The sequence below is a fragment of the Aquila chrysaetos genome, chromosome 3, assembly GCF_900496995.4.
Source record: "Aquila chrysaetos chrysaetos chromosome 3, bAquChr1.4, whole genome shotgun sequence".
In the NCBI taxonomy this organism is placed as follows: Eukaryota; Metazoa; Chordata; class Aves; order Accipitriformes; family Accipitridae; genus Aquila; species Aquila chrysaetos.
The window spans coordinates 8,137-17,251 of NC_044006.1; the positions used below are offsets into that span (position 1 = coordinate 8,137).

General features: G+C 41.4%; 1 long non-coding RNA gene across 4 annotated transcripts in view; it reads right to left on the reverse strand.

The window, feature by feature from the left end:
- Positions 1-2,522: 2,522 nt before the first annotated feature.
- The window catches only part of LOC115339318, an 82,547-nt gene continuing 75,954 nt past the window's right edge, over positions 2,523-9,115 (reverse strand). For 3 of the 4 annotated variants that reach the window (XR_003922682.1, XR_003922679.1, XR_003922681.2), the window contains 2 exons: positions 6,983-7,177; positions 2,523-5,484 (listed from right to left, as the gene is read on the reverse strand). This is a non-coding gene — a long non-coding RNA (uncharacterized LOC115339318). The remainder of the gene's footprint in view (positions 5,485-6,982; positions 7,178-9,115) is intronic. The other variant, XR_005932121.1, reaches the window with a different exon arrangement.

Below are 9,115 nucleotides of genomic sequence, written 5' to 3' on the forward strand. Positions count from 1 at the left end.
CGCCGCCGCAACAGCCCCCTCCGGGCCGCCGGGAGCAGCAGCGGCCTCCCGGCCCCCGCGAGGAGCACGGGAAGGCAGCAGGAGAGAGCGACCCCTTTCAAACTGCGCTTGCGCGAGTTCGTTGGCTGCACTACTGGATTGAGATCAACAGGAGGCAGCAAAGACCGCTGCGGGCTGCAGTGCGCATGCGTCCCTCAACCGGCTGCAGTACTGCAGGCCGCCCACCTGAGGGCAGCAGTAAGCACGGTAGGCGGCTGTGCCCGTAGGCGTGTCCCGGGCACACGCAGTACTGGGCCGTAGCGGAGAGGTGGCAGCAGCGTAGCACGGGCGGCCGCACTCCGCCTGCACGAGACCTCTGCGTGCAGCACGGCGTCAGCTTTCCGTTGGCCTGCGCGGAACCGCTCACCGATTGGCCAGAGGGACGGGGTGGGGAGGGGGCGTGCGGGGCGGGCGGAGGGGACTGCGAGCTGTCCCCGCTCCCCGGCCGGGCCTCCGGTGTCCCGAATGCCTCTGGGAGTCTCCCGTGTCCTGGGGTGACCGCGGCTAGCAGGCCCTGGTGTGATCGAGGGCCAGTGGGAGTTTTGGGACAAGGCTTGGGTACTGTTGGGTGGCCACTGGGAGCTCTGGGGACCCTGCGTCAGGCTGTGGCATGTTTTAGTGTTGATGGAAGCTTTGGGGCAGGGTTTGGATAGCGTGTGGGGGCAGTTGGAAGCTTTGGGGCAGGGCTGGATGAGTTTGGGGGTTGGTGGAAGTTTTGAGTTACAGCTCAAAGTTCCGAGGGCCTTTGTGCAGGTGTGTGTTTGCATTCTCCTGACTGCTCTTGCCTTGTGATAGCTCGTAAAGGTCTGCAGATAATAGCCTGTAGTTCTTTGTGGCAGTGTGTGGTCATTCCCTAACGTTCTAGGGTAAATGCAATTTATAAACACATATATATCATTACTGTAGGATGTTAAAGCCAGACTAAACATTTCTGCAACTGCAATAAACCTGTTCAAGTCAGACAAAATCAGCTGTACTCACCAGTGCCTATCGCTCAATCAAGGCTAGCAACTGCTCCTAAGCGATATTCTTCCATGTATCTCAACTCCTCAGTCTCAACTCGGACTTTCTGTATTTGTAATTTTACAATACATTGTAAAATGTATTTTAATTGTAAACATTGTAATAGCATTGTAAGTTTGTCAGCGCTTCGTGATGGAGATGTAGCAAATCTATCACCCTACAGAAACATAAAGGAAGCAAAAATCAATGTTTTGCAGAAAAACATTAAAAAATAAAGGTAGTATATAAGTGTATAGGCCAATCTAATATGTACAAGCAAGGTAAATGAGAATATACAAGCCACAAATACACCTCCCACTCGCCCCATTTTAGGGGCTGAATAGGATTATATTTGGACTTCTCATACGAGAGAAAGAGGAATAGTTAGGTTAGCCTAAGAAGCCTTTAGAGGTTGATTTTTCTGGAACTTTGTGTCCACATTTTGGATATAACTGTGCTCTGCCCGTTGTTCAGGTAATGCACAAGCGAGATGATCCACTTCTTATAACGCCTGTACAGTAATCCCTATATGTTAATATTAGTGCCCACTGTGCCACTTGGGTGGATAGTACTCTGCTGCCTACTCATTTCCCTGAAATTAAGTACTTCAGGAGGGTGTAAGCAGACTGGATTGCAACCAGGCTATCAAGGGCGAAAGACTGCTATAGTCCAGACTGCTACTAAACAGTCTCTCTCAGAGCAGATGAAGTCTTGATCCAACCCCAAAGTAACGCAATTCCAATGCTATTGGTACTCACTTTCACTCACTTCTGCTTTGTAACAGTGCTGCTCCCATAGTATCAGTGAATGTGAAAATCCTTATTGTAAAAGGCTTTCCTTGTCTCAGGAATTTTAAGGCGGGAGTTTTTACAACTGCTTATTTAAATTTAGTGAAAGCAGCAGCATGTTCCTTGTTCCAGCTCTATTCCAATCCTTTCCGGTAATTTTCATCGCAGTCTGCTGATACCAGCAGTTACCTTGCACTGCTGTGAAAAATTAAATTCTCCTAAAGCTGCTTTAAATTGGAGTTGAGAAGAAGAAACTTTTATTCCACGTAAAGCTTTAATCTTTCTTCTACCTATCTGTCTTCCCATTTCCCCAGTTATAATTCCTGGGGTAACACTAATTGAGCCTTACTGAAATTGACCTCTCAACTTTATAATTTAGATAGTTCTCCCACTTCCTCTTCCGTAGCCTCGGTCAGTTGACAACCATCTACCTAGGATAATAACTTCGTGCCTTGTAGCTTTTAAAAGATAATGCTTCATCACACAAAAATATATGTATATGTATCATACTTCGTGTTACATATACAGTCTTTGCAGTACATGTTGGTGAGCTATTCTCCTAATCACCAGGAGAAACTTGTTTCTATCGTTTGGAGATGGAGGTAGCTTTCAATTGGATCTATTTGATTTTATTACTTTAGCTTGTTTATATTTGTCTGGTGTCTTCAACTTCAGCCACAACAATCTAAAAACTAAGCATGGTATCTTTCTGTTTTAACATATGTATGTAAGACTACAAACAGAACCATCCAAAGCAAAGGTAAGCAAGATACAGTTAACAATAGCAACAGGGTGCAAGTGGGAGATGGCAATAACAAACAATTGTTATCGATAGTTATCTTAGTTCCAGGCTGGAACGCTTTCCTTCTGTAGGAGCTTCTGGTGATATCAGGAGTCTGCTAAACCTATTCATGGATCTTCTGTCTGTTATCTTTTAACTTTTGCTGTCATTGGCTCCATCTCTATAACAAAAAAATAAACTTTACATTTCATTTTAACTGAGATGCTGTTAAATTTATGCATTTTTTTTTTTCTTTAGCGTGGTGGTGGGGTTTTTTTTGTTTTGTTTTGTTTCCCTCAAAGGAAAAGTCCTAATACATCACTCACCATCATGCACTACAGGGTTAAAATTTTGGAAACATTAAATACAGCAGTTAACCTTTGGTTATTAGACAGGTAGGAGCATCATCTTATACTCACCTGCAACATCCTCCATAAAACATTTATTCTGGTTCAGTATTATTCTACTATTCAGTATTCTCTCTCAAACCCTCATATAAACATGCTTAACCCCTAGTTGTCTCAATCTTTTAACTACCTAAAAGATGGATGACATTTAATGAGCTTCCAGGAACCATAGGCCATTATTCAACCAAAACCAGATCCATACATGAAAGAACAGTGTAGACCCTCTCAAAGTTACCAGTACCTAAATTCAGGTACTCCTCTTACAAAAGCCTGTATTAGCACTGTTGTTATTATTAGGTAACGCTCAGTGGAGCAATAGTATACAAAAGAGCACTGATATAGTCATTCCAGAGGGTTCATCTCACTGTCCTCCTTCCAAAAGTGTTCATAGCATTGAGTTTGGTGACCAAAAAGTCACCAAAAAACCCAAGTACCCCTCATGCCTTAACAAGTGAGTGAGCTAGTTTACACTGGTGGACTTTCATTGGTAATTAACGCTATTCTGTCAGAATGACCAGCACAAAACTGCCTCCAAATGTAATTTCAGTGTGACAGCTACAGTACTTAGCCCAGGATCCTCTCTATAGCTCATCACCTGTTTGAGACACTGTACTTCCCTCGTTTAGCTCATTTGTGTGACCTGATGTACTTCATAATGCAGAGATTTGTAATAGAAACATTCAGGTTGAAATGAACAAATTACACTCAGAAACATGTATGAAAGCACCAGAAGAAATGACAAGATCAGAAGGGACAAAAGAATGGCTTGACTTGACAGCACCAGCAGGTCATTGAGATCACAGTCAGATTCTTGAAACACACAGACTGGGAAAACAAAGGACAGCCTAAAACTAAAGATAGACAACTCACAGGAGAAAGAAGGACAGGCAGTCAATCAACAACATTGCTTAATGACTCATGGACCTGGGTCCCTGAAGAGTACAAAAGGCACTTCCAAAATGAGCACATGGTCACCCAGCAACAAGAATGCAGGAAACATGATGGTGACTCCAAATCTGGCATCCTTTGTCCTCTGTTTCACCACAGATAATCCTGGTTGGACTAGCCAGACATGCACATCTTCATCCTTGTTACAATGTGGGTATGGAAAAGAAGTATGAAAGACTGACTAAATGAAATCTATAGGAGAATGAGCGTGAGTGACTGAAATCAATTTTGTTTGAAATAAAATCACCTCCCTTCTATAGAGTCTGACATTTAGCTTTGCTATATTCATTTTACATCAGTAGCTGCTCCCAGTTGATTATTTAAAAATTTCAATAGCGTGTGCTTACAGAAGAACGTCAAAGAAGAGCAAGAGCTATTTAGGGAAGTGAGGACACAGCAAGCTTGAAATAGCTTGCCTTTTTGAGGCAATACTTTTTTCCCCCTTTTGCCCAAAGGAAGAGACTTGGCACACTTACAGTTTCTGCCGTTAGACCAATAACTTCTTACTTCATGGTTCACAAAGAAGAAATAACTGTTAAAACAAGTTAGTTTCTCAAAACTAGCCCCGAGTATGAAATTACAGGAAATGTCCTAAACGTTTTTGTACAGTGATACATGCACAACTGTGCTAATATGAGCAACCTGAACAGAGGGAGGCCAAGAAAATGAATATTTCTGTTTACCTGAATACATGAGGCTTCGAAACCAGATTTCATATGCAAAGCATGAATTTCAGGTTAAAAAGCCCTGCAGATTTCACGGCTTCTCAGAGTGCTACTGAATATTTTAAATTCAATGGAAAGAAAAAAGACAGAATCATTTGCAGAATCATTTGCCATAGTCAATGTTGTTATTGTTAATACCAGCAGCAGTAGTTTAAAAATTGTGGGATATTTGGTACCGGTGACCTGTTCTTTCCTTGTGTAGCCACCGAGTCATGCCAATGATTATTCTGCTAAACGCAAAGGATAAATTACTGCAGTATCATTTATTATGAGGTTATTTGCTCAAAACATTTCCAAAGGGAAACATTATTCCAGTATTTTTATCGTAAAAGACATGATTAAATAGGACAAAAGGGCTGACAGTAATGTACTGGGATGGGACTTAGAATATCACATTACTTACAGTGTCAAGTCATGGCACCTATCTTGCCAGTTTCCCCAGCTATAAAACAGCGATACTATTCACTACAGATACTAACTTTAAAAAAAAAGAAAAGTTCAAGGTAAGCTGATTGTGTTACGGATGTTCTTGCTATGAAATTATTATGCTTCCAGTGACACAAAATGGATAGTTTCAAAGCCATAATATCTGCAAATAAGAACATGTTACTTACCCATGTCCATTCCCCTCTTTCGCAGTGAAATGTGGCTTCAGACTTTTCAAAAGTAAATCCTGTCCAAAACAGTCAGTTTCTGCTGTTGAACCTATTTCATGGTTACAAATGAGAGCAGCCACCATTCTCTTACAATGGAAAGCACTTGTCTTCTTGTACAGCTAGTAAAGTTTCATTTGCCTCATCCATAAAAAGAAACAAACAAGGCAGCTTCTTTAATGTTTTAATTCTTCTTTAAATCTACAATGAGACTCACTTAACTCTCTAAAGTGCAAATATAGGCTGATCTATTGCCTTGGAAATAGTCCTCAGAAAGTCCCTTGGTTTGATTATCCTGTTTCTTGCTCACCGATCTCTCCCCAAATCCTGTTCACTCTCTTTACTCCAGTCAGACTCAGATTCAGTCTCGTTTGGGAACTAAATGGATTATACTCTATTTTAGCCATAGTCATGCATTCCAAACTGACTGGATGCTTTATTGCTGGAGGAACTCAAAACAAGCACAGGATGGCCTCAAAGCTAAGTAAGATGCCGCACTGGTGGCCCGGAATGTCTTCAGTCTGATTTGAAACTGAGAAAAGTTGTGTGGCTGTGGGTAAAGATGAGCTACAGAGGCAGCACTTGTGTACAGTGCTAGATTCTGCGGAACAGGTTTGGTTAGTTTAGGTTAATGCTATGCCAGTGACTGGGGAGAAAACCTTCTCAAAACCGTGATACAGTGTTTGTAGCCCCGTATACTGTGGGCATGACCTGTTCCTTGGCACTCATAGATTCCAAAGAATTCTCTTTCAGAGACAGCATGAGACACAGTTATCCACTATGGAATATACAATGAACTCCTAACTATCTAGTTACAGCCCTTCTAAACCTCCAAGCGCCTGTCTGACTGCGTCTGCTGCAAGAAAATAGAGTAAGTAAAGGGACAGAGATGCACGATACAGCTGTGGGGAGCACCCAGGAGAAAAGAGACTGCTGGTGTGAGGGGAGGTGTGGATGGTAACCACTGCTTCTGGGAGAAGCATCCCTTACTCCCGCAGTAGTTGCCACCCCTGACAGCAGTGTATATCCTGCCTGGCAGCAGTAACAACTGTTGTGACTTTTCCAACACTCTGATGCAAAAAAAGATGGCATCTTGCTGACTCCCCAGCACCCTCTGTCCTTGGCAGTTTCCTACTTTGCCGACTGTTGGAGCTGGACCTGAAGTCCAGCTCTAACCTGTCCACTGCCAAAGGAGCTGGCAAACTGTGGAATGTTACCTGAAACATCCTAGTTATGCACAGCCACAGTGTATAGCACTACATGATTTTCTGCTAAAAGGAGAAAATGTCTAGCTATGAGTCAAAGGATTTGTGGACAGAGATGCAAGCACTTAGTTCCAGGTGAAGTACTGCTTTAAATTCTTACGACAAATTCAGCATTGCCAAAATACCAATGCTATTCTAGTGGTACTGTTGCTGTAGCTGTAATGGTCCAAGATTACACACAAACAGCATCTGCAGGGTGAAACAGTCACTTATTAGGCCAGGAGGTGCAACTGGAAAACATGGAAAAGCTATGGGCACATGAGTTTTCTTACACTAGGTCTTGCTAATTCTATTTTAGAAAGCATGTTGGATTTCAGTACAGGAATTGAAATACGGTATTTATATATATGCTGATGCTGTACTTTTTTACTCACCATCTCCTCACTTTTCTTGCTTGATTTGGTCTTTGATTCTCTTAAAGCTTCTGCTTCCTTTGTCCCAGATCTTTTCTCTCTCTCTCTCTTATATTCCTGCCAACCATCCCCAGGCTAGGGATTCCCCCAATTCCTCCTCCTGATGATATTTCCTCAAACTTCATTCTCCTCTTCCTCAGTTCTACTCTTCTTGCGCTTTAATGAATACAAAACCATCATTCTGGTTCAGTTTTCTCCATCTTTGACTCATCCCTAGTTTCCTTAATTTCTGTGATCTTTTTTCCTCTTGTAGGGGAATATTTCTTCCATGAAAAAAATTTCAGAATGTGTGGTTTTCCTATTCCCCTTAGCCTAACTTTCCTACTTTACTCCTGCCTAACTTTCCATCTTTAATTTCTCTTTGTCTCAAACATATGAATTTTTCCATCTTCCTCTCCACTTCCTGCTGTGCTCTATCCCAATTCCCGATCTCCTTAGTTCTGCTCCTTAGTCTTTCACACTTGTTTGGCTTCTCTCTAATAACAATATTCTCTTCCATCTCAAACAATTGATTCTGCTTGCCTTTCCGTCATTTTCCTTGAGATTATCAGCTCACTGAGCATGCTATTTACAAGTCCCTTGCAAGTTCACTTCATACGCTCCAGTGCTATCCTTTCTTATTATGGATTCCACCCATCAGATTGTTGTGTAGCCTGTCTTTGCAAGATTTCCAATGTGCCCGTTTTTATCCATCTACACAGCTAGACATCTTGTCCAGGGTCTCATTATTTTACATCTCATAATGACACTATTCCTTTTTATAGGATGAACAAATACATTCTTGTGGGCTGAGCTGAGCAAATGCTTAATTAACAAACAAACAAAAATTGCATTAATAAAAAATAGAACAGGAAATACTAAAAACTGTCACCATTTTATTGACAGTGCATTCTCCCTGCTGCATCATGTTCAATTCTTTTTCCTTTATATCAAAAAGCATACAGAAGAAATTGACTGAGTTTCAGAAATGCATCACATATTCAAACTAAGATATCACCATGAAAAGAGACTGAAGTCTGAAATTATGTAGTTTGGAGGATTATAATATCATATCGTAAGACATGATATTCTAGAGAAATACAAAGCACTGAACAATAAAGTGAAGCAAAGCCATGGGTATCTTTTAACCCCAACAATGTAAGAACTAGTGGATCTTAACTGAAGAAAGGAAATATTTAGAACATTGTTTACACAACTCATAATTAGCGTGTGAAACTCATTGCTCTAAGGTACAAAAAAACCAATGAACTTTAATGGATTCTAAAAAAGGAGGCAGCTTTTCTCTGCACAAGAAAAAGATGTGGTTATTTTCAGGTCACTTATGTAAATTCCGTCTTTCAGGGAACAAGTACCCAAGTGACTGAATGTAGGACAGATTTTCCCTTCACAAGATAATCGAGAAAGACTGCTGTGGGGCTTCCTGGTGATTCTTGTGAACTGGCTTATACTGGCAGAAACAGGAATCTCAACTGATGCAACACTGGACAGATACAGTGCTAACATCTCTCTGATTCTATGCGAAACATTCTATTAATTCTTTGAAATGAGCAGTTCTTAAGATGACCATGACATGCAAGAAGTTTGCAGGCCTGTGTGTCATATTAGTCAGGAACTTGGTAACCCTTCACCATAGGACACAATGCAATGTTTATTCACTCTAAGTCAGTCACAGCAATAAAGCAAGGCAAATGAGACTGAATCAAGACTGGACGCAGAATACGTAGTTTCCCTACTAAGGCCCTCTCTACATCATACAGTTCAGCGTCAAGTACCGAGAGTAAGCAACAGGGGGAAAAAGTGTCATTGTCACAGCTTTGACATCAAAATAAATTCCTCAAGGACAGCTCAACTACACACATATATATTATCCTTGACAAATGTGCCTTCAGTCCATTCTTAATCTCCATGGAAAAAATGATGTAACATTTTTACAACCAAACTAAAGGGTCTAGCTGAGTACTTTTCTTCACTGCCAACATTTTTATTTTATGCTTCGCTTCAGTGTCTTTAGTCAAAGACTAAAGTTTTTAAGACCATGATTCCTCAACTGGTCTCCTCTTTCTACAACCAATTTTCACCTTTTTCAAAAATCAT